Below are 23,781 nucleotides of genomic sequence, written 5' to 3' on the forward strand. Positions count from 1 at the left end.
GCCTCCCTGCCAGAGTCTGTCTGGAAGTCTGACATGTCTGTGCCGGAGGCAGCCGTGAATGGGCCAGCAGAGCCCCAGCTCCGTCTTCACAGGCAGCAACACCACACCTCTGACCTCTTCCCTAGTCTCACCTCCTCCCACTCACCTCTCTGCCTTCCTCTTCCACTTTAAGGAGCCTGGGATTGTACTGAGACTACCTGTACAATTCAGAACAATCTCCCTAACTCAGAGTCCTTGACTTTAATCATATCTGCCGAGTCCCTTTTGCCATGAAAAAACAAAACAAAACAAAACAAAACAAAACAAAACAAAACAAAACAAAACATACTCACAGGTTCCAGGGATTAGGACAGGGACATCTTTGAGGACTCATTATTCTGTTGACCACAACAGCCAAATACAAATTAACTGATTTTCTTTTTTCTTCCCCAAAGCAGTGACTCTGGTTTATTCCAAGCCTTAGTATTTGGCACAGAAAATAAACAGTATTATCTCAGAAAATTCACTCATGGTGTTGAGTGCTGTGATATCCTGAGGGCTAATGGAAAAGATGATTTGGGGGGAAAGAATGAAAAAACAGATATAGAAACAAGGGAAATTTTAAATTAAAGCTAAGCAATACACAAATGCATACACACACATTTAATTTACTAACTAAAATATTAATTCATTAAAATATTTCCTGTTCAAATGTTTTTAGACTTGCTACCTTCTGGTAATGGTATTCTAGGATCTTTGGTTCCCAAAGGTTAGGATCCAAAGGCACTATACCAAAAAATGAGAAATAAAATGAAAACAAATTTGGGCTATATTCTAACTCAGAGTCAAGTCCATAATTATGTGTACAGTGTGTTAAATCTTATACATTTGGCTTATTTTAAGTCATTTTACCAAGCTGCCCATTTGCTTAACTCTCTGCTATTACAACCACATTTTCCTATTCTTCCATTATTTAAGTTATGCTTATTGATTTCTCTAAGGACCTTTTCAATTCTTCCTTCTTGCATTGTTTTTCTCCTTCATTTTGTGCACCAGCATGCCTTTCTCTCTCTTAATTTCCTCTGAGGAGCCATTCTACCACTTCCGTGCCCTAAATAAAAAGCTGAGATGTTCTCAAAGTCCAAAGTTGCTTCATGGACATAATTCTCCTTGTAGTGTAACTGTGTAATCAGATCGCTCCTAACAACATTGATCAGATATCAGATTTTTGCATAAACAGACTGCAACTCTTTATTTTCCTGTACGTGTTAAAACAAATATTAAAATATCTATTATTTTTTAACTAGAATGCCAAAATCATCTGGCTTACCCATTAATATTTATTTTTTTAATATGAAATTTATTGTCAAATTGGTTTCCATACAACACCCAGTGCTCATACCCATTAATATTTAAAACATACTTAATTACCGGCAGCAGAATGCACTTCCCTATCACCAAGGCTCAGCCTTGATATCACCTTTGAGTCTTCTTTTTTAACCCCTCATATTCAGTCACCAAATAATGAACAGTCCAAGAAAATATTTTTAAAGGCAACCTCTCCACTGGCATTCTCACCATGCTGGTCCTCAAAGCATCCAACGTTGGACCACGGACTCACCCGCCCCTAACTCACCTGACAGCTGCCCTTGAGCCTACCTTCCTAACAACAACTTTGTGAGTAATGGTGCTTTTCTGATCATCTCACTTAATCCTCCAACTACAAACATCACAGGTAACAACTATTGGATGGTGACGATGTTCCTGCTACTTCTCTAACACTTTACATGTTTCATCATTAAACCTTTCTAAAATCCTCAATAGGAATTGTTACTATTCTCATATTGTATTTGAGAAAACTGGGGCACAAAGTGAGCAAGTAACTGGTCCAATGGTTCCTGTTCCTTCTAGGTGAGCAAACCAGGATTTGAACCAAGATCCTTGACTATAGAGCCCACGGTCTTCACCTCCACATCTCAGTGTCCACCCCAACCCTCCCCCCAACCAGGTGGAACTCCAATTATTTCCCCCCTCAACAGATAATGAACTGATCCTTCAGCTGCTAGGAAACCTGCCTAAAATTCCATGTGTAAGAGCCACCACAGCATACTGACTTTCTTCCCCAGGTCAGAAACTTTCATTAGAAAAATTATTTCCTATGGCAATGTTTCCCAAAGTGCATCCTCCAATTATCACAGACATTACAGAAAATGTGGATTTTGTGGATAAACTGGATTGGGAAACTTTACACACTTTATTCCCCTTTTTGAAATACAGAAATCACTCAATGCAGCATAGTAAAGGCTTTGACAAGTCCAAAAATAAAGAAGCCTATTAAATTTAGCTTAACCTAGTTTCTCAAACCAGTATGGACCATGAAATTACATTTCTATGTCTCCTCTATTACCATATGTCACAGAACATACTTTGGAAAATGCTATGCACTAGACTCAAATCTAAACACCCTGGCTTTCATTTATGAGACTTGGCTAAGTCTTCCATAGTCTACTCCCTTACTTGTCCAAAGTTGCTTCTTATTTGAAAATCAAATCCATATAGCTCAATGTATCAACAAGTTAAAGGAGGAAAATCATGTGATCATATTGATTGACACAGAAAAAGCATTTGACAAAATTTAACACCCACTCACAATAAAAGTCCTTAGCAAGCTAGGAATAAAAGGAAATAGGGCACCTCGGTGGATCAGTTGGTTGAGCATCCAACTTCGGCTCACGTCATGATCTCACAGTTTGTGGGTTCAAGCCCCGCATCAGGCTCTCTGCTGACAACTCAGAGCCTGGAGCCTGCTTCAGATTCTGTGTCTCCCTCTCTCTCTAACTCTCCCCTGCTCTCTCTCTCTCTCTCTCAAAAGTAAATAAACATTAAAAAATTAAAAAAGAAGGAATAAAGGGAAATTACCTCAGTAATAAAGATCATCTGCAAAAACCTGTAGCTAGAAGAACTGAATGTTTTCCCCTAAACTTGGGGAAAATCTGAGGAAGTCTGCTCCCCATGCTGCTAGACAGCATAATACTAGATGTTCTAACCACTGCAATATGGTAAGAGAAAAAAATCAGAGGCATAGAGATTAGAAAGGAAGAAATAAAACTATTGCTAACTGCAGATGACATGATTGTCTATGTAGCAAACCCCCCAAAACCTACCAATTTTCCTAGAATAAGTGAGTTCAGCAAGCTTGCAATAAATAAGACCAACACTTTAAAACTAACAGCACTTCCATATGCTAACAATAAAATAGGGAACCCAAAATTTAGAACATCATATCATTTATGATCAGTCCAAATAAAATAAGAGACCTAGGTAGCTGATACATCCCTGTCATGGAACATTACTCAGCAATAAAAAGGATCAAACTATATAAATGACACTTTAAAACTTGGGTGAAAGGGCGCCTGGGTGGCTCAGTTGGTTGAGCGTCCGACTTTGGCTCGGGTCACGATCTCGCGGTTGATGAGTTTGAGCCCTGCATTGGGGTCTGTGCTGACAGTTCAGAGCCTGGAGCCTGCTTTGGATTCTGTGTCTCCCTCTTTCTCTCTCTGCCTCTCCCTCACTCATGCTCTGTCTCAGAAATAAACATTAAAAAAAAAAATTGGGGTGAATTTTCAGGAAATCATTCTGAGTAAAAAAAAATATACAATCCCAAAAGTTACATAATGAACATATTCCATTTATATAACATTCTTGAAATGACAAAATATAAGAAATTCAGAAACTTTAAAATAGGTTAGAGGTTGCCAGGGGTTAAAAATAGGAAGCAATGTGGGAGAAAGTGGCTCTGTAAGTTGTAACAGGCAATGGGAAGGTTCCTCATCACGTCGAACTGTGTAGTATGTTGACTGTCATGGTAGATATGAAAACCCACATAGATGATAAAGTTGTGTAGAACCTAATGCAATATTCTTGCATTAATATATACTTACGCATCTTATACAGCTTAGTACAATAGAACGATACACATGTGCACTCCCCACACAAATGAGTACCAGTAAAACTGGGAAAACCTGAATGATGTAGTAAATTATACCAATGTCAATATCCTGGTTGTGTTACTGTACTATATGGTGTAAGATGTTACCATGGGGGGAAACTGGGTAAAGAATATATGAAATTTCTCTGTACTATTTTTTTGTTGAAAATTTATTTATTTATTTTGAGACAGAGAGAATATCCCAAGCAGGCTCTGTGCTGTCAGGGCACAGCCCAATGTGGGGCTGAACTCACCAACCCCTGAGATCATGACCTGAGCTGAAACCAAGAGTCGGACGCTTAATCCACTGAGCCACCCAGGCGCCCCTCTGTATAATTTCTTACAACTGCATTTGAATCTACAATTTCTCAACAAAAATTTCAATTAAAACAAAAAAGAGAAGGCGGTAACATACCGTAACTTTCACAGTTCTTTGATTCTCTGCTGCCAGGCATCTCCTGCCTGCCAAGAGTCAGAACGGGGGCCTCGCTCACCTTTCAGTCGCCATTGAGAGGGGTATTTAACTAGGGCTTTTGAGAGTTCTAATTCCTGCAACGCCTGTTATTCTGCCACAGAAAAGAGACTATGATATAAAGTAGCAAAGCATTTACTAAACATTGCCATACCCTCTTCTCCACAACCTTAAGAAAAGCTGGAAAATTGCCTAGGCTGCATCCAGGAGGTTAGGTGATGCCTGATTAGATCATGTGAAGCAAACGCCATCCCAGCTGTAGAACAGCGGTCAGGGTCTGGTCTTCTCCCCTCACTGGCCAGGGTCTGAGGTCTGACTTCAGTCTTACCCAATCTCATTCTACAGATATGCTATGCTTGGCAAAGTTACACTTGTTACATGCTGGGGGAGTCCTGCTTCCTGAACCAAATTTAAAAAGCATGTAACGGGGCGCCTGGGTGGCTCAGTCGGTTAAACATCTGACTTCGGCTCAGGTCATGATCTCACGGTCCGTGAGTTCGAGCCCCGCGTCGGGTTCTGTGGTGACAGCTCAGAGCCTGGAGTCCGTTTCGGATTCTGTGTCTCCCTCTCTCTCTGACCCTCCCCTGTTCATGCTCTGTCTCTCTCTGTCTCAAAAGTAAATAAACGTTAAAAAAAATTGTTTTAAAGCATGTAATGGAATATTATTCCAAAATTCTGGTTTTTAGGGTAGAGAACAACACGCTTAAGCATTTGTTTGCTCCTTCCTTCACGTGAGCAATTTTGGGGAAATGCAAATATAAAACTACTCTGATTCATTTTTGACCCCATTAAAGAAAGTATTCTAGAAATAATCTCCTCTATGGATTTGCTCCTTGTACTCTAAGAATTCTTTCTTCTCCTACTGTGTTAGCATTACCATTGATGCTACTTTTCTACTTCAGGAGTTTTCCTACTCCCCTTTGACACCTCTTACAACACTGCTCTTTATGTTAGGGATATTTGTTAACAAAATGTACCATGCACAACCAATGAGATGAGGTGTTAGCTTGTAATACTTTATCTGTTCGGAATTTAAAGTTTTAGATTTGGGGGGCACATGGGTGGCTCAGCCGGTTAAACATCAGACTTCAGCTCAGGTCATGATCTCATGGTGTATGAATTTGAACCCTACCTTAGATTCTGTGCTGTCAGCGTGGAGCCTTCTTCGGATCCTCTGTCTCCCTCTCTCTCTTTCCCTCCCCCACTCACACTCTTTATCTCTCAAAAATAAACAAACATTAAAGAAATTTAAGTTTTAGATTTTGAGAGTGTCATTTATCAATTCATTGCACAAGTACTTATTTATTACATACACACTTGAAATATTATGCAGTCACTAAAACAGTATCAACGGTGGATTACAACATAAAAGTTTAAATATATTCATAGAAAGACTGGGAAGAAGCACACCAAATTGTCTTTAGGTGGAAGAACACGAGTGGTATTTTCTTTTTTCTCTATAACAAGTATGCTTTCATTTGATAAAAGATACATTTTTAAAAAATGAATCTGGGGGCACCTGGGTGGCTCAGTCAGTTAAGCAGCCAACTTAAGCTCAGGTCATACTCTCACAGTTTGTGGGTTCGTGGGTTTGAGCCCCGTGTCAGGCTTTGTGCTGACAGCTCAGCACAAATCTGAAGTCTGCTTCAGATTCCGTGTCTCCCTCTCTCTCTGCCCCTCCCCCACGCACACTCCGTCTCTCTCAAAAGTAAGTAAACATTAAAAAAAAAATGAATCTGACATTTTTCCTGCCTCTAGAGAATTACTTTGTTGGGGGATTAAGCAAATCAAAATGATACCAAGATGGTGATTACATCTGGGTTGGCCCTAAAAGGCAATCTTTACGTTTATATTCATGAATCTCTTTATTTTACACATTTCATAGAAAAATGTGTTATTTTTACAATCAGACAAGAAAGTTTTCAATGAAAAAGGAAGTGGATAATTATTTATCGTATGGATTGATAAGTGCCCACGCCAAATCTTGTACAGCCTACTCTGTAGCATGATCCATGAAAATACAAACTCTTCAATAAGTACTGATTGACCTGATCAGGTTCTGAATGAAGGTAGGTGAGCATTAAATATATGTGAATGTACTTGACTCTTAGCAAGATAAAGTCATTGCTAAAGTCAATTTCAGGGAGATAACGATGTGTATAATTCAAAGCAGTTCATTTAGACCATGTGACTCTGACTATAGGTCCCACACAGAGCAGACACTCTTATCTGAGTTTGTGTTTTGCAAACGGCATAGAGGCCCTTCACAATTTGTCTATAATAGATCTTTATGGGTTCCCAGAGTACACATTCCAGTCACATTCAAGGCAGAGCATTTCAAGCTGTTCTCCAAATGATTCTCTTTTAACATTAAAATGGGCAACCCCTCTAGTCTTGTGAACTCCTACTTATTTCCTTCCTGATGAGGACAGACACAGAGGATGGAGGTGTAGGAACAGTCTTGCAGCTGCAGAAGAACTCAGGGAGGCTGGGACAAGATAGACCACAGCCTAGCAGCCCCTCCTACAGCACTGATGGGGAGATAGGCCTCCCCTACACTCCCAGGGTGGATGCCATAGGGGGAAGGGTAAGGCAATGCCCCAACAAAGGAATTTGGAAGGAGCTAACTACATATGCATTTACCCTTTGACCCAGTAATTATACTTCTAGAAATCTACTCTGAACATATACCTCTACAAGTACAAATCAACATAGGAACAGATTTGTAATAGTGGTGGCATTATTTGCAACAGCAAAACATTGCAATTAACTTAGTACTTATCCATGAGACACTGAGTGAATACACTATGGTACATCCATACATCCATATAACGGAGTACTAAAAAGAATGAGGAATATCCCTCTGAACTCATATGGTGACTTCCAGGACATATTTTATTTTATTATTTTATTTTAAAGTTTATTTATTGAGAGAGAGAGAGAGAGAGAGAGAGCATGAGAGGCAGAGAGAGAGAACCCCAATCAGGGTCTGCACTGTCAGTGCAGAGCTTAACGTGGGGTGTGAACTCACAAACCATGAGATCATGACCTGAACAGAAATCAAGAGTCAGACACTTAACTGATTAAGCCACCCAGTCACTCCCAGGATGTATTTTAAATGAAAAAAGTATAAAAGAGTATGTACAACATACTGCCCTTTCTGTTAAGAGAGAAGGGATAATTTAAATATACATATGTATGTATATAAAATATATATGTATATATATTTCCTTTTTTGCAGAAATAGGAGAGATAAATTGTAAACCAATGACAATATGTATATGTGGAGTTGGTAAGAAAGTGGGTGGGGGTGTATGGAGAGGAAGGAGACTTCTTTGAGTCTACCTACTTCTTTGACTTTGACTTTTGAGTTGTGTGTATTTTTACATATTCAAAGGAAAAAATTAAAAGGATGAAAAATATCAAAAACTACTACAAACAAAAAAATTAACCTAAGTGTACATTAAATATATAACCTGACTGTAAACTTTGGTACTAGGGCTATTATTATAAACCCCAAAATAATTGCAAAAAAAAAAAAATCGAACTTCATAGTAAAGTAGGATCAATTTATTGTTGGTAATGGCACTCACATTATTCTGAAACTTTGTTCAAGTTGTAAGACAGAGGAAGTAAGTAGATATATTTACTCTGATGTTGTAGGGAACCAGGGTTCTCACGATGAGGAAGAGAAATACAAATCAGGAATGGGGAAAGGAGAAGAACTCTGTGTTCCTAAGCTAATAGTAAAGTTATCAGTGTAAACTCATGAACTTAAAATATATGTTCCCTAAATGCAAACTGGTGCAGCCACTCTGGAGAATAGTATGGAGTTTCCTCCAAAAACTAAAAATAGAACCACCCTAAAATCCAGCAGTTGCACTACTAGGTATTTACCCAAAGGATACAAAAATATAGATTCAAAAGGGTACATGCAACCCGATGTTTACAGCAGCATAATCAACATTATCAACAATAGCCAAACTATGGAGAGAGCCCAAATGTCCACTGACTGATGAATGGATAAAGAAGGTGTATACACACACACACACACACACACACACACACACACACACACACACAGGAACATTACTCAGCCATCAAAAAGAATGAAATCTTACCATTGCTATGACGTGGATGTAGCTAGAATGTATTATGCTAAGCAAAATAAGTCAATCAGAGAAAGACAAACACCATACGATTTCACTCATATGTAAAATTTAAGAAACAAAACAGATCAACATATGGGGGGGGGATGAGAGAGGGAAACAAACCACAAGAGACCTTTAACAATAGAGAACAATCTGAGGGTTGATGGAGGGAGGTGGGAGGGGGGGTGGGCAAGATGAGTGATGGGGATTAAGGAGGGCACTTATGGAGCACCTGGGTGGCTCAGTCAGTTAAGCTTCAGACTGGGTTATGGCTCAGGTCATGATCTCACGACTTGTGAGTTTGAGCCCGGGATCAGGCTCTGTGCTGACAGCTCAGAGCCTGCTTGGGATTCTCTCCCTCTCTCTGCCTTTCCCCCACTCTCACACTCTCTCTCTTTCTCTCTCCAAATAAATAAATAAATAAACTTTTTTTTTTTCAAAAAGGAGGACAGGTGTTGTGATGAGCACTGGGTGTTGTATGTAAGGGATGAATCACTGAATTCTACTCTTGAAACCAATATTGCACTGTATGTTAACTAAAATTTAAATAAAAAGTAAAAAGGTACAGTAAAATAAATGAAATGAAATGAAAAAATATAAAATAAAATAAAATAAAGTAAAATAAAATAAAGTAAAATAAAATAAAATAAAATAAAATAAAATAAAATAAAATAAAATAAAATAAAATAAAATAAAATAAAATAAAAATGTTCCCTGGCTCTGTCCACTGAAAGGGTCTGGAGGCAGTGACAGGCCAACAGCTGTGCATAAACCTATCCACCCCCACGACTTGTTTCTAGATCTCGTTCCCTATAAAGAAACCAGGGCTCCTCAAGAAACTGCTGAGAGCAGCCTGGGACACAGACATACAAGGCCACGCTGGAGTCCTCTCCAGGCGCAGACGAAACCGAGTGTCTGCACAAACCACAACAATCGCCAAACGCTTCTTCCAGGTAACACAAGCGGCTGCGGCTTCTGCACCAACTCAGCTTCTCTCCACCATTCCTCCTCCTGTCACGAAGTCCCCAGCACCCCATCCAGGGCAAAGGCCCACTTCACGGACACAGCCCTGTCTCCTGACACAAGTTAAACTCCCACAGCCAGGCCCTGTTAACACCTGTGCCTGCAGGCCCCCCCCCCCCCACCCCGGTCACCACGGTGTCTGTGGCCTCCCTGCTGCACTGGAGGCTGTGCTTCTCGCCCCTGGAAGGGCTCTCAGCACCTCCCGCCCACCCACGGGACATAAAGCCACCCACGGGACATACATGGGCAAGCACCTTTGTGGATGATGGAACGCATCTCTAAACCTTTTCCCGTAATTATACACTACGGCCAGAAAGGCATTTCAGAAACTTCCTCTACCCTGTGCCTCCTCCCCTAGCTTTGCTGGTCCCCAGAAACAATCATTCTCAAATCTTCTGGCTGTTTTTCTTAAGCCATATTCCTAAATAATACACCTATTCTGTTACTTCTGGATTCACCTATTTCGAACATTATCTCTTACCTTTCTACAGCGTGCTGTCTGTCTTGTACACGTGAAGGAAAAAAAAAATTATTCAAACTCAGAGGCAAACAAAATGACAACTGCTCGAGTTGTTTTGAAATGCTAAAGCATTTTCTCATCAATCTTTATGACCCTCCTCTGACACTCCTGGGGAATGTGACTTTACATTGTTCACAAAATACTCGATCAGCAATCCACAGCTGATGCTGTTTTCCTTCACACACGTCCATCCATATTCACTTCCTCCTCCCGTCTTCCCAACATATGATAATAATGAGTTTTTAAAAATTGGTCATCGGTATTGACATCATTATGACAAGGAAAATGCTGATCATTCCTTTCTTGAACAATGTCTTTCACCAAGTGCCACCTTATCCTTTCTCAAATGTGGAAAAGCCTCTTTTCTGGACCACTGCACCCTCCCTGTGAAGCATCATGCTCTTGAGTCCTCCTGAAAACATTCCAACGTGGTTCTGCAGTCATGTCCCACCACTGCGATGCGAGGAGCCTCTGCTGATGAGCAGGGATCATGGTGGTACCCACATAGCCTACCACAGATTCTCTGCAGACTGACCGAAGGCAGCCAGAGTTTCAGTCTGGTTGAAATGTTCATCTCACACACTCATCTGTGTTCAGTGGATCAGTCGAAGAGAAGCTGAATTTAAATGATCCAGCCTCACTGTTTACGCAAATCTGGCATTAGAGATGACATGAATTCCTTCCTCCGTGCATTATCACTGAACGAAAGAAAAGGGATTACACCATTTTTATGAGAGCTAGGTGGATACAGTTTGGTCCTCATTTTGGAGAGCTTGAAATACTTAGCATCATTATATATTTGATTATATAACCAGGTACTGAGGCACCTTTTACTTTAGTGACCCACAGAATGAGGTCAGGTTAGCTTTCTGAATCTAACGATCTGAGGTCCTTGAAGAAGTGGACGTAGAGAGTGAAGAAGGGCCCATTCTGGAGAGTGTTCTGGGAGCTAGCTGTTACGAAACACACTCAGTGATGCGGCAATTTTGACAAGGTCGGTGGATATGAGAGCACAAAATTGTTGTCTCCTGAAGATGTGGAAACATTTTAGAAGAGGAGACAAACATGAACTTCTAGAAGCATATTTTATTCCTTTTCCAACTCCATCTTTTTTTCTGTTCATTATTTTTCAGTTTGTATAACTTCTGTAAAATAATCTGTGGGCAAGATGACCTAACAACTCTGTAAATTCCATTTAGCGATTCTCTGCGGTTTCTGCACATCCTGCTGTGACTATTTGTCAGTGACTGAGGCTGTCAACTTTAGCAAACCAGTTACAGGATGGCATGGAATCTGGAGGAATAACGCATCTGGGAGAGGCAGCTACTTAGCTTTAAAAGGATGTGAGGGATGCCTGGGTGGCTCAGTCTGTTAAATGTCCGGCTCTTGATTTCCACTCAGATCATGGTCTCATGGTGTGTGGGATCAAGCCCCATGTTGGGATCCACACTGACAGCTCAGATCCTGCTTGGGATTCTCTCTCCCTGCTCTCCCCCCTTCCCCATCAATAAATAAATAAGCTTAAAAAAATAAAAAGGATGTGAGAAATCAGGCCTTGATGGAGGCAAATGGATGGCAGGAAGCAACAGTAGGAATGAGAGCCCCAGTTTACAAGTTGACCTGGGTCTTCCCACTAGAGGTAATAAGTGAAGTCAGAGGAGGTGATATGACATCTTGGGGAAAGTACACAGAGGAAAAAGGACTGAAGAATGTTTATGCCAAAACTAAACCAGATATAACACCAAATCAAAATGCAAACCCCAAATTCTAAAGGGTCCTTGAAAGTTCAGAAGACAGATCTTAAGGTGGGTTCAAATTCTCAGAAATGAGAAGTAGCTCCTCAGTGAGTGGAAGTAAAAGTGAAACCCTTGCCACAAATGTTTTCTGTCATTCTAGAATGGTATCCAGGTGAGAAATATTTATTCTTCATTCTTCTCTATAAAGTACCAACAAGATATGCTAAAAAAAAAAAAAAAGATCCGAGACTGAAGAATAAACATTTAGCCATCCTAAAATGCTAGAACATATGAAGTCTCCATGAAACACACACACATACACATACCAAATTCAAATATATGAAATGTCTCACCCAATAAATCAAGCAGAAGGAAGGAAATTAGTGACTGTTGTCTGAGTACTTGAGATCTACAGTTCTCTGAATATGGAATAGAAATGGATAGCCATTTTCTGTTTAATTCAATAGTCACATTAACTTGATCTGTGCTCTTACCAGCTCTACTCAGAGGGGAGACAGACCTTTAGCTTTCACTGGGGCCATAGAATGATAACACACGACTCAAACTTCTCAGAGAGTGAGGTTGTGATAGAATGGCCCCCAACGGTAAAACGAGTTCAAGGATCCCTGCATAATCGGAAATAGCCTACTTGTGGGAGCCAGTGGACATTCAATCTGGGGTGGGTGTCATGGCCCAGGGCAAGATGATGGGGTCCAGGTAAGGGCATCTGCGTGTGGCCCTGGAGCCTGAGTCACGTGGCAGAGATTGTGCACAAGAGCATGGCCTGGTCCAGCACAGGGCATCAGAGTCCAAGCATGGTGGAGCCTGAACGGTGCTAAGTGATCCGTTTGAAGGTGTATGTGGCTTGGTGTCAATCCTTCTGTCTCTAGGCATCTTCTCTAAACTCGTATATGTATACATATACGTATGTGTATACGTATACGTGTATGTGTATGTATATGTATATATTCACATGATGTGTGTGTGTGTGTGTGTGTGTGTGTGTGTGTGTGTTGTGTGAGGGAAGGCCCACTTTCTCCTACTCTAGAGGGTCCTGGGGTTCAAATCCACAAAATTCCAAGTCCCAAGTCCATCCAGGCCAAACCTCTTTCTTGTCTGCTCCTCCTCTTTGAGATTTAGGTACTTTTCTATCTCCTGTGGCTTTGTCTGAATATAAGTTCAAATAGTACTACTTTCTAATGTCAGAAATAACCCAAATGCAAAGGTGAGCTGAGCTAGCTTTAAGATCCCTGATGGAGTCAACGTTAACTACCCAGTAAGTGCCATTTTCAGCATTAGAGGTCTAGAGCCAGGTCAAGTTCAGCACTTCTTCCACTGGATCCTCAGAGCCCACAGCTGTTCTATTTGCCGTATCAACTGGCAATTCCTGTGTGTCTGTGTCTGTGCCCTGAGGGCTGTGAGCTGCTTCACCGGGAGCTCCGTGTTTCACACCTGGATGGCCCAGGCCCAGAACACAGTAAGTGTCTCATGAATGTGTGTTGCACTGATAAACACCTAAGCCTGCGAAAATGCACAGCGGCCTAGTGCGCGGCAATTTTTTTTATTGACATTTGAGGCAATGGTGCTCAGGATTCCAGGTATGCTCCAAGAACAATGGAATCTGAGAGGTTCTTTTTCAATTATGACAGCAGGCTTTTTATTTTTTATTTTTTCAATTAAAAACATGTTGGCAGTGGGAACCTTTTTTTTTTTAGAAGCATACAATTTCCATCTTTCTTCTTCTACCAAACTATTTCTCAGTTTGTTTTCAAGCTTTACATTAAATAATGTTTTTCTCCTGTGCTACTCAGGAGACTGAAATGAAACTGGCCTTCAACTGAATAGTATATCAGAGACTTACAAACCATATGAACATGTATTACCAAGTTTCATTCTGTGCATTTGTAACATGTGAACTTTAAAACTCACCACACGACATTATACAGTTTAAAAGGTAACCTAAAAGAGCAGATTGCACAGAGTCAATGAAATAAAATGTTCCCAGGGACTAGTGACTACGTTTGCAGTTTATAGTTCAAAACGAAAAGAGAAACCTCCACTCTCAGGACACATATCAAATATCAAATTTCACCCCAAACCCCTGGCCAGTCCCTGTGGACAAGGGGAAGGGTGCATGATCAGCAAAGTTTGGGTCATGCCCGTCATAGACACTAGAATAAATATGATTTCAACACATGGTGACGGGAAAACTGGATAACCACGTGCAAAAGAATTAAGTTGGTCTCCTACTTTGTACCACTCGCAAAAACTAACTCAAAATGGATTAAAGACTTAAATGTAAGACCTGAAACCATAAAGCTCTTAGAGAAAGCTCCTCAACCTTGGTCCTGGAAATTTTTTGGAAATGACATCACAAGTACAAGCAACAAAAGCAAAATTCAGTAAGTGGGACTGCATCCAAGTAAAAAGCTTCTGCACAGTAAAATAAACAATCATCAGCAAGATGAAAACACACCTTACCTACTAGGAGAAAATATTTGTAAACATATACCTGATAAGGGGTCTATATCCAAAACATCCGAGGAGCTCATACAACTCAATAGCAAACACACTGATTATAAAATGGGCAGAGGACATGAATAGATATTTTCCTAAAGAAGACATACAAATGGCCAACAATTACATGAAAAGATGCTCAACATCACTCATCACCAGAAAAATACAAATCAAAACCACAATGAGACATCACCTCACACCTCTTAGAACAGCACTATGAGACAACATGGATGAACTTGAGAACGTTGTTCTAAGGAAAATAAGCCCGTCACAGAACAAATACTGCATGATTCGCGTAACTGAAGTATCTAGAATAGTCAAACACACAGAAGCAGAAAGCAAAATGGTGGCTGCCAGGGTCTGGGGGGAAGAGGGCAACGGGGAGTTGCTGTCTAATGGTAATGAAGTTTCAAGATGAAATGGTCCTGGAGATCTGCTGTACAACATGGAGCTTATATTTAACAAAACTGTATTTTACATTTAAAAATTTGTTAGATCTCATATTATGTGCTTTTTTACCACAACTGGAAAAAAAAATGCTACTACTCAGACCCATCCAGATTGCTGGATATTATTGTTCATTCACTTCCACTGCTGCATAACAGTCCATTGTGTAAATGGAATTTTGTGAACTGTTTATTCATTGACTGTCCCGTTGATGGACTCTGGAAGGTCTCCAGGTTTTTATTATTGTAAAGAACACTGCTACTAACACTTTTTACACATCTCTTAATGCCCATATTCAAGACTATTTCTTGGGTACATACCTTGGAGTAAAACTGCTAGGTTTTTATTTGTTAATGTCCAACCCTATGAAGCAATGCCAAATTATTTTTGCAAAGTGACTGTGATTAATTACACTTCCCCAGCAATGTATAAAACACTCCTGTGGATTTATAGCCTCTATGACATTTGTTTTTGTCAGACCTTTTACTTTTCATCAGTCTGGTTGTATTCTTGACTTCTATCTCCCTAAATGGAAATGATATTGAAAACATTTTAATGCGTGTATTGGCCACAGGAGTTTCCTTTTCTTTGAAATGGTGCTCATGAATCTTGCCTATTTTTCCAACGGATTGTTTTATTTACTGAATTGTAAATATATATATATATATATACATATATATATGTATATATATGTATATATATATGATTGATATTAATCCATATCAGTATCATATGATGCAAATATTTCCCCCCAGTTTATAAGTTATCTTTTCAATTTCTTTATGGTGTTTGTTTTTGTTGTTAACAGATTTCTTGATTTTTTATATACTAAAATTTGTCAATCTTGTCTATTACATTCAATGCTTTTTCTTTAAAAGAATTTTTTTTTGAAGAAAGCTTTCCTAGCCCAAGGTCTAAGATACATCAATTTTTTCTACTAAGAGTGTTAACATTTTGTCTTTGGCGTATCAGTCTCTAACCATTTGGAACTTATCTCTACATAAGTTGTGAAGAAGGAATCCAACTTCACTTTTTCCCATATGGATAACTTTTTTAAGTCCTATAATCACACTGTCCCTCCTTTTTCCATGATCCCCCATGCCACTTTAGTCAGATATCAAACATCTATAAATATACTTTGATTATCCCTGAGCCCATATCAGGCAGTTTTAATTATCATAATTTCATATTAAGTTCTGATGCCTGGGTAAGATAAATCCTCTCTTCCTGCTATATTCCTCTTCAAAAATGTTCTGGCTATCTCAGATATTTATTCTTCCATAGAGACTTACTTCAGAATAACTTCATCAAATCCTATCAGAATCACCCTGTTGAAATTTTGACTAGAATTATTTATTAAACCTATCCATCAGTGTGAAAAGAAGTGACACTAATCTTGGAAGTTACTATGTATTGTATCACTTCTACCGCAGAATCATAGACCCAGGTTCACAGGGGAGAAATATCAAATTCACTTTTTATGAAAAAAAGAAAAAAGTAGGCTAGGAGATACTACTAGGGCTATCTTTGGAAAATACAATCTGCCACGTAAGTCTCCTTATCTATTCACATGGTATTCCTCTACACTTTTATGTCCTTAAAAATATGCCTTCATAATAAACATTTTTGATTTTCCCTGTGGAGATAGCATAGGTTTTTAGTTAGATTTACTACTCAGTACATTATATTTTCCATCACTATTGTCAATTAGGTCTTCTCTTTAAATACATTTTTAGTTGCTTGTAATGGAAAGAAATGCAACTGATTTTGAATCCAGCCACCTTGCTAAACACTGCAAATAATACTTTTATTTCTCCTTTCTAATCTCTAGGGTTCTAGTATATTTTTCTTATTGCACTACGTAGCATCTTTTTTTTTTTTTTTTTTTTTTTTTTTTTGAGAACGAGAAAGAGCGAGCAAGCAAGCAGGGAAGAGGGGCAAAGAAAGACAGAGACAGAGACGGAGAGAGAACCCTAAGCAGGCTCCACACTCAGCATGGAGCCCAACAAGGAGCTCAATACCACAACCCTAAAGTCATGACCTGAACTGAAATCAAGAGTCGGACACTCAACCCAGGTACCCCTGCACTATACAGGATCTTTTTAAAAAAATATGTATTTAATATATATTTTTGGTATATATTTTTTAAAGTTTATTTTTGACAGTGAGAGAATGAGAGAGAGAGGAAGAGGGAGCAGCAGAGGGGCAGAGAGAAAGGGAGAGAGAGAATCCCAAGCAGGCTCTGCACTGTCAGCGCAGAGCCCAATGCAGGGGTTGAACTCACAAACTGTGAGATCATGACCTGTGCTAAACTCAAGAGTCAAGCACAACGGACTGAGCCATGCAGGCGCCCCCATATAGATCTGTAATAAAACTGGAATACAAGTGGTAATAGCAGGGCTCCCCGTGGCATTCCTTAATTGTAAGGGAATATATACGTGTTTCCCCATTTAGAATGATGGTGCTCCAGATTTTTTATACATATGCCTTACCAGTTAAGGAATTTCCCTTCTAACACACCAAGAGATTTTAACATTAGTTGTAATAGAATACTTTAAGGACATTTTCTACATCTACTAAGATAAGCACATAGTTTTTTTTAATACACTGTCTGATTTGCTAATAACGTCATTTAGAACTTTTGCCTATGTTCATGAGAGAAATGAACTTTTCCCTTCTCATACTGGCTTGCTTTGGTTTTGGTGCCATGGTTATACTTGCCTCATAGAATGAATTGCTATTCTTCCCTCTCATAATATAATTACAAGAGTTTGAATAAAACTGGGATTATCCTTGAAATGTCTGTTAGATTGCCTATAAAGCCATCTGTCTTGTGTTTTCTTTGTAGGAAGATTATAATCACTTCTTCAACTTCTTTAATAGCTATTGAAGTTGATTACTTTTGAGGTCAGTTCTAATAAATTATATTTTTCCAAGAATTTGTCCATTTTATTTATGCTTTCAAATTTGCTAGTCTAGAATGGTTGATAGTATTTAGTAGTATTCCTTTAATTTCTGTTTTAGATCTACTTAAATCCCCTCCACATTCGTTACAGCATTCGTGTCCTTTTGCTTTTTCAGTTGATCATTTTTGGCAGAAAGTTGCTGCCAGTATTTTCCAAAAAAACCCCACAATTTTTGCTTTGTTGATATTCTATATTGTAACACCTTTGATTCTATTTCATTGACTCCTGCTCTTGCTTTTTATTTTCTCTTCAAACTTAATTTTGGTTTACTCTGTCATTATTTTTTAACTTCTTAAAGGATAGGCACGACTCGTTAATTGTGAAGTCTTCCTCTTTTGGACAATTTAAAGCTAAAAATTTCTCCCAAAGATAAAACGTAAGAGAACTTTCACTTTTGCTGCAGCCTACCAGTCTTTATGTGTAGAACTTTCATTATCATTCAGCAAATTTCCACTGCGGTGCCCACTTTAACTTGTGGGTTTTTTAGAAGTGTGTCTCTTAACATACAAAGATATCTTTTTGTTTTTAAACTTCAGTTCAATTATAGAGTAGTAAGAGTTATTGGTCTACGTGGATTGATCTTTGAAATTTATTGAAGCTTTCTTGGTTGCCTAATACTTCACCAAATGTGAACCCTTCGTGTGGATTGAGGGGGAAATGTGCTTTCTCTAATTCTTACTTATTTTTAAAGCTTATTTATTTTGAGAGAGACAGAGACAGCTCGAGTGGGGAAGGGGCAGGGAGAGAGGGAGAGAGAGAGAATCTCAAGCAGGCTCAGAGCCTGATGCGCCACTTGAACTCAGGAAACCGCGAGATCATGACCTGAGCCAAAACCAAGAGCCAGACGCTTAAACCGACTGAGCCACCAGGCTTCCCTTCTCTAATTCTTGGCTGCAGAATTCTGTATATATCCATGAGATCGAGGCTATCAATCGCTATTCAGATTTCCTGTATCTTTTTGAGTTGGCAGCTTAATCTATCAAAAATCAAGAGCATGTCTTAAAAACTACTCCTGCAATGTCATTTTTATCAATTTATCCTTGTAGTTGTGCCACTTTGGACTTCAAACATTTTGAGGGTATTTTATTAGGTGCACGGATGTTTAAAATTACCACATCTTGACGAGTTTAATCCTCTATCATTGTGGTGACCTATTTCATCTCTAAATTTTTTTTTCTTAAAGTCAATTTTATTCTGCATTAATCGGTTTTATTTTAATCATATTCATTTTTCATCCTTTCATTTAAAACTTTAAACCACATATATTGGATTTTTTTAAATTTAACCTTTCAAGTTTATCCTTCACTTGTGAGTTTAGTGCATTTACTTTTATTGATATTATTTGGATGCATTTCTGTCATCTTAATTTATTCTTCCAATTTGTCCCCTTTTTTTGTTTCCTTTTTATCCTTTCTTACCTAAAAGGAAAAAAAAAGTCTGCATTCCCCACCTCAATAACAATATATCATTTTTTACATTCTTTCTTCTTCCTCTCGCTAATGTCCATCATATTGATATACGTAAACTTAACATGTTTTATATGATATACATATAACATAATTTTTAAGACGTTTTCCATATGCACACACTTGTTACCACAGCCTAGATCAAGATAAGCCAGTGAACACTCTAAAAGATTAACATTATGGACTTCTGTCACTGGAGATGAGTTTTGCCTGGTATTGAACTTCATAACTTCATATAAGTACAATCCTCCAGTATGCCAATTTAATGTTTTTGACATTTATTCATGATGTTGTTGTTGTATTTATCAGCATTCTGTTAGCAACATTTCATGGCCTAAATAAACCACAATGTTTTAACCTATTCTCTTATTGTTGGGCATTTTGGGCTGTTTCCAGCCCATTTCTCCTGGGCCTTTTTTTTTTTTTTTTTTTGCCTTTAATATTCCTAAATTTTGCAGTGAGGAGTGATCATAGTCACTCACTCTGCACTGCAAAAACAAGCCCTGGTCAGAGAGGCAGCGTTAGGAAGAGCCGTCTTTGAGACTGCAGAGCGTTGGCCTGGGGGTCTGAAGTGGCAGAAAGCAGAGGGGCCTGCGGGGGGTCAGCACGCTCAGCCGTTTTCGCAGCCCCTCACAAGGACGGAGTTCTGTGCTGTCTAGAGCTTGCCAGTGAGCACCCCAGGGCCAGAGAGCCCGACGAGCAAGGGCAGGAACTGCTGTTCCCAAGGCGACCGCTGGGGGAAGCGGGGGAGAAAATCCCCAAGATCTTCTGCGTTGCCTCACAAGCCTTGCTGAGCTGTCTCCTGCCACTGACCACGAGTGACCCGACCACCACACGCGACAGTTCCATGAGCTCCCTGTGATGCCACGGCTCTCCCAGCACTCTCTCTTCCCTCCCAGGAGTCAGTCAGGGGGGAGGATCAGCCGCCCCGACTGTTCAGCACATTGGCTAGTCCCGGCCCCCATATTCTAAACAATTTCCAATCTTTAAATCATACAGAGCAAATGCTATACACATTGGCTCTATCAGTTTTGTTTCACACTCTACACTTCAAGTTTCCCCATTTGGGTCAAAACTCGAAACACTGCACGGGAGCTGTGGTGTCCTCCCCTTGCAGATGGAGGTGTGTGTTATTAGCTGTGGACAAGATACAGGTATAAGACATTTAAAGCGTTGCAGTTACAGACTTCATCCCCCAGTAGAAAAAGCATTTTCCCCAGTCCTCATTAAGGCAAACTATTACGTTTCCTTTCAGCCTTTACCACTGCCCTCTGCTTTCTTTTTGTGCAAAGCAGTGCCTTGTTTATTTCAGTTGAAGTCAGATTCTTCAGTGCCTGCTGCTGCTGAATGTGGGTACCAAGAAACAAGAACTGGAAGGAAGCTGACAGGTTACCTGTTGATTTGTGCTTCTCACGCAGCATGGGTGACATGAACTGGGTTCTTTTCGTTCTTCCACACTTGCTGGAGTCACAGCTTGTATGATTCTCAGAATTCACGGTTCTATCTTCAAAAAGCTGACACCTACACTCTAGTGCCCAAAAAGAATATCCCAAGTAAGATTCCTAGGAAGCAATGGATCTTGAAAGTTTAGATTAGTGTCTCTGATTCACGTTGGTGCTAGGTATATTTTCAAATCATTTCTAAAATACTGGGTTTTTTTTTTGCTCTTTCTCTACTGAACTAAAAAGATATTCTAAGAGTTTATAGTATTTGCAAACAGTGCTTTTTCTTTCATTCTTCATTTTTAGAACTTAAAAATCTATTCTCATGAAAGAAACACATACGGTTGTGCATAGTTTGACAGTCAACAGAATTTTCACCCTAATTTACACTGTGAAATTCTGAAGCTTTTACTAATATTTTCCATATTCATTCAGTCATTAAAATAAATATAAAATGAGCATCTCCTTCACGCAAGGCATTGTGAGAAGCAGAAAATTAATGCTCAATCTAGAAGCCATATCTAAGCAGATGGTGGGAATGACTGTATGCAAATCAGAATAATACAAGAAGGAAAAAGTAACTAATACAAAAGCTGAAAAGAAAAAAAAAAAAAAAAAAAAAGCTAAACCAAAACCAGTACGGAAACTCAAAGAGTAAAGAATTTCCTCCCAGCTAGGGAATCTGACACAGCTTCGCGGGAAAGGTGACATTTGATCTTGACCTTTTAAAACAGCAGAAATGAAGTGTGAGGGTGGGTGGAGGCACCTGATGGAGGAAAGTTGAAGAATTAAGTCACGGAGGTAGGAGAGAAAGGGGAAGCAAGCTAGAGAATGTGAGGGGGTAAAAGGTGAATTGAGAATAAGTCAAGAAAGTACCCATATTCTCTAACCTGTGCCTTTTTCTGAATGTAGGGAGCCTGGCAAGGATTAACCAGTCAACAAACAGGAGGGAGTTCAAAGTTTCAAGAAATCTTATAAACTTACAGTGTAATAGAACCTCTCTTAACTGGCCCCCACAGAACAGATTTCCTAAGATTTAACAAGTCTCTCCATTCTCCCAATAAACACAGTGGCTGACAGTGGAGCCCATGTGCACCGAGGCCAGCAGCACGACCCCTCCAGCACAGCTCTGGCTTCCGGTAGGCAACTTTCAAGCTGACCGAGATCGGACTCTACTTGTTCCTAAACAATTTGAACCACTTAGACTCATTACTGGAATTATAGAATTTGGTTAAATAGTAATGACAGAGGTGAGATGAAAAATATTTATTTCTGTAAGGACTAAGTTGAATGTTTTGCAAAGAACTGGTAGCAAGTAGTCCCTTACAAAGAAAGGGCTATTGAATCTAGGGTGGGGAGGTAATTACAAAAAAAAAAAAAAAAACCAGCCAATAGTAATAATTAGCAAAAATAAAATTAGTAAAACATCCGGAAGAATTCCTGGATAAAACAGTAAAAAAAAAAATTTTTTTTCAGGAAAAAGTTGGGGTTTAGACTGCTTAATAAGTGTCTTAGTTCTTGTTCCATTTCTAAAAACCAAAATTGGAAACTGTCCAGTGCATTTGATATGATTAATGCCCCAAAACAGTGTTAACACCAATGAAGGAACCACCCTCAAAAGAGGCCTCAGCCCTTAATGAAGAGATTGGAAAGTGAATATTCTCATTTTTGAAATAAAATATGTATTTTTTTCAATTAACCAATTTTTAGCTCCTATCTTTGAGGATGCCAGATTCTGTTTAGCCCAATTACTCCAAGTTTCTCCATGATAAGCAGGTGGATTCTGATAGTTAAGGCTTCCGTGTCATGGGGATAAACTCCACACAGGACATATGGCTTCACACTGGAAAGTCATCTTAGTTTTGTTTTCTGACATTAATACTTTTGGTTCTGATTGTAACTAGAAATAATCACAAAGTCTAAATGGAGATTGAATAAATTCAATAAGCATCTTATAAGCTTTGCAATTTTTCATTGGGAGGCTAATACTTTTACCTCTAATTACATCACACTTTTCTCTTAAGTTAACTAGAACATTGATCTGTGGGGCAGAGACTGGTGGCTGCCTAACCACTGACCAGCAGAGGACTGCGTCACTAGATATGGCGGTGAGCCCAGCTGAAGGGCTCCACTCTTTCACCTCCCTTGCAGCTGAGAGTGACCATGAGTGTGCCTGTGTTCTGTCCAAGAAGATGTGAGCCAAGTTGTTGGGAGTGGTCTTACAGGAAGGATCCCTAAAAAAGCGGGGACATCTTTTCCTCTCCTTTTCCTTCTAGACATCCATGAGACGACTAACCTGAACAAGGCGTGCTTTCCAAGACGTGCTATCAAAGATGGGAGAGCAGAAGGATGGACACTTGAGCCCCTGAGGACCCTGTTAGCGAAGGAACGGCCCCTTGGGGGCTTCCTACATGTAAGAAAAGACACTACAACAGAAAAAAGAAGAAACTTCTCTTTTACTAAAGCCATAGTTATTTTCAATTTTCTACTCTGCAAATCATGGCTTTTCCTAACAAACTGTAAACCAGGTATCATATCTATAAACTGATACATGACAATCCAGTCTTTACGATAAGTATCACCAGAAAATGATTAAAAGTAGTTCTCCATTTTATAATCTGCATTTTTATAATCTCTTTCCGTGGCAAGCCAAGGGAAGAATGTTCTAATAGAGTATCTGAGGAAAGCATGTTCTCAGAATTTGTCCAGAACTGCAAGCAATCTGCTTGCTACCAGAATGCTCAGTATCACCGCCCAGATGAACCAAATGGGACGCAGACGTTCCCAAGGCACAGCCGTGGGTAGAAGTAAAACCACAGAGAAAGACATTATTCACAAAGGAAAAATGCATGAAAGAATTCATGTCGTGGAGTCTACATTAAAACACATATTTTTCTCTTGGCTTTCAGGCGAAATTAGTTAGAAGAGAAATTTATTGAATGCTACCTTGTAGATCTTTTGTGAAACATCATTTTAAAAGAGCATAACTTTTTTCTGAAGCAGATTTCTCAAGTGCAGAAGGAGCAAATGAAATGCAAAGATGAACGTTGTTGGGAACATTTAAAACAGGATCA

The 23,781-nt window shown here is 39.4% G+C and overlaps 1 protein-coding gene across 2 annotated transcripts in view; it reads right to left on the reverse strand.

The window, feature by feature from the left end:
* CD226 (CD226 molecule) overlaps positions 1-22,063 on the reverse strand; it is a 110,248-nt gene extending 88,185 nt beyond the window's left edge. Inside the window, exons 1-2 of one of the 2 annotated variants that reach the window (XM_053205992.1) lie at positions 20,659-22,063; positions 333-538 (exon numbers count right to left, since the gene is read on the reverse strand). The gene's annotated coding sequence lies outside the window, so the exon portion shown is untranslated. The remainder of the gene's footprint in view (positions 1-332; positions 539-20,658) is intronic. The other variant, XM_053205994.1, reaches the window with a different exon arrangement.
* Positions 22,064-23,781: the final 1,718 nt, after the last annotated feature.

This window comes from Acinonyx jubatus, chromosome D3, assembly GCF_027475565.1.
Source record: "Acinonyx jubatus isolate Ajub_Pintada_27869175 chromosome D3, VMU_Ajub_asm_v1.0, whole genome shotgun sequence".
NCBI classification, from domain to species: Eukaryota; Metazoa; Chordata; class Mammalia; order Carnivora; family Felidae; genus Acinonyx; species Acinonyx jubatus.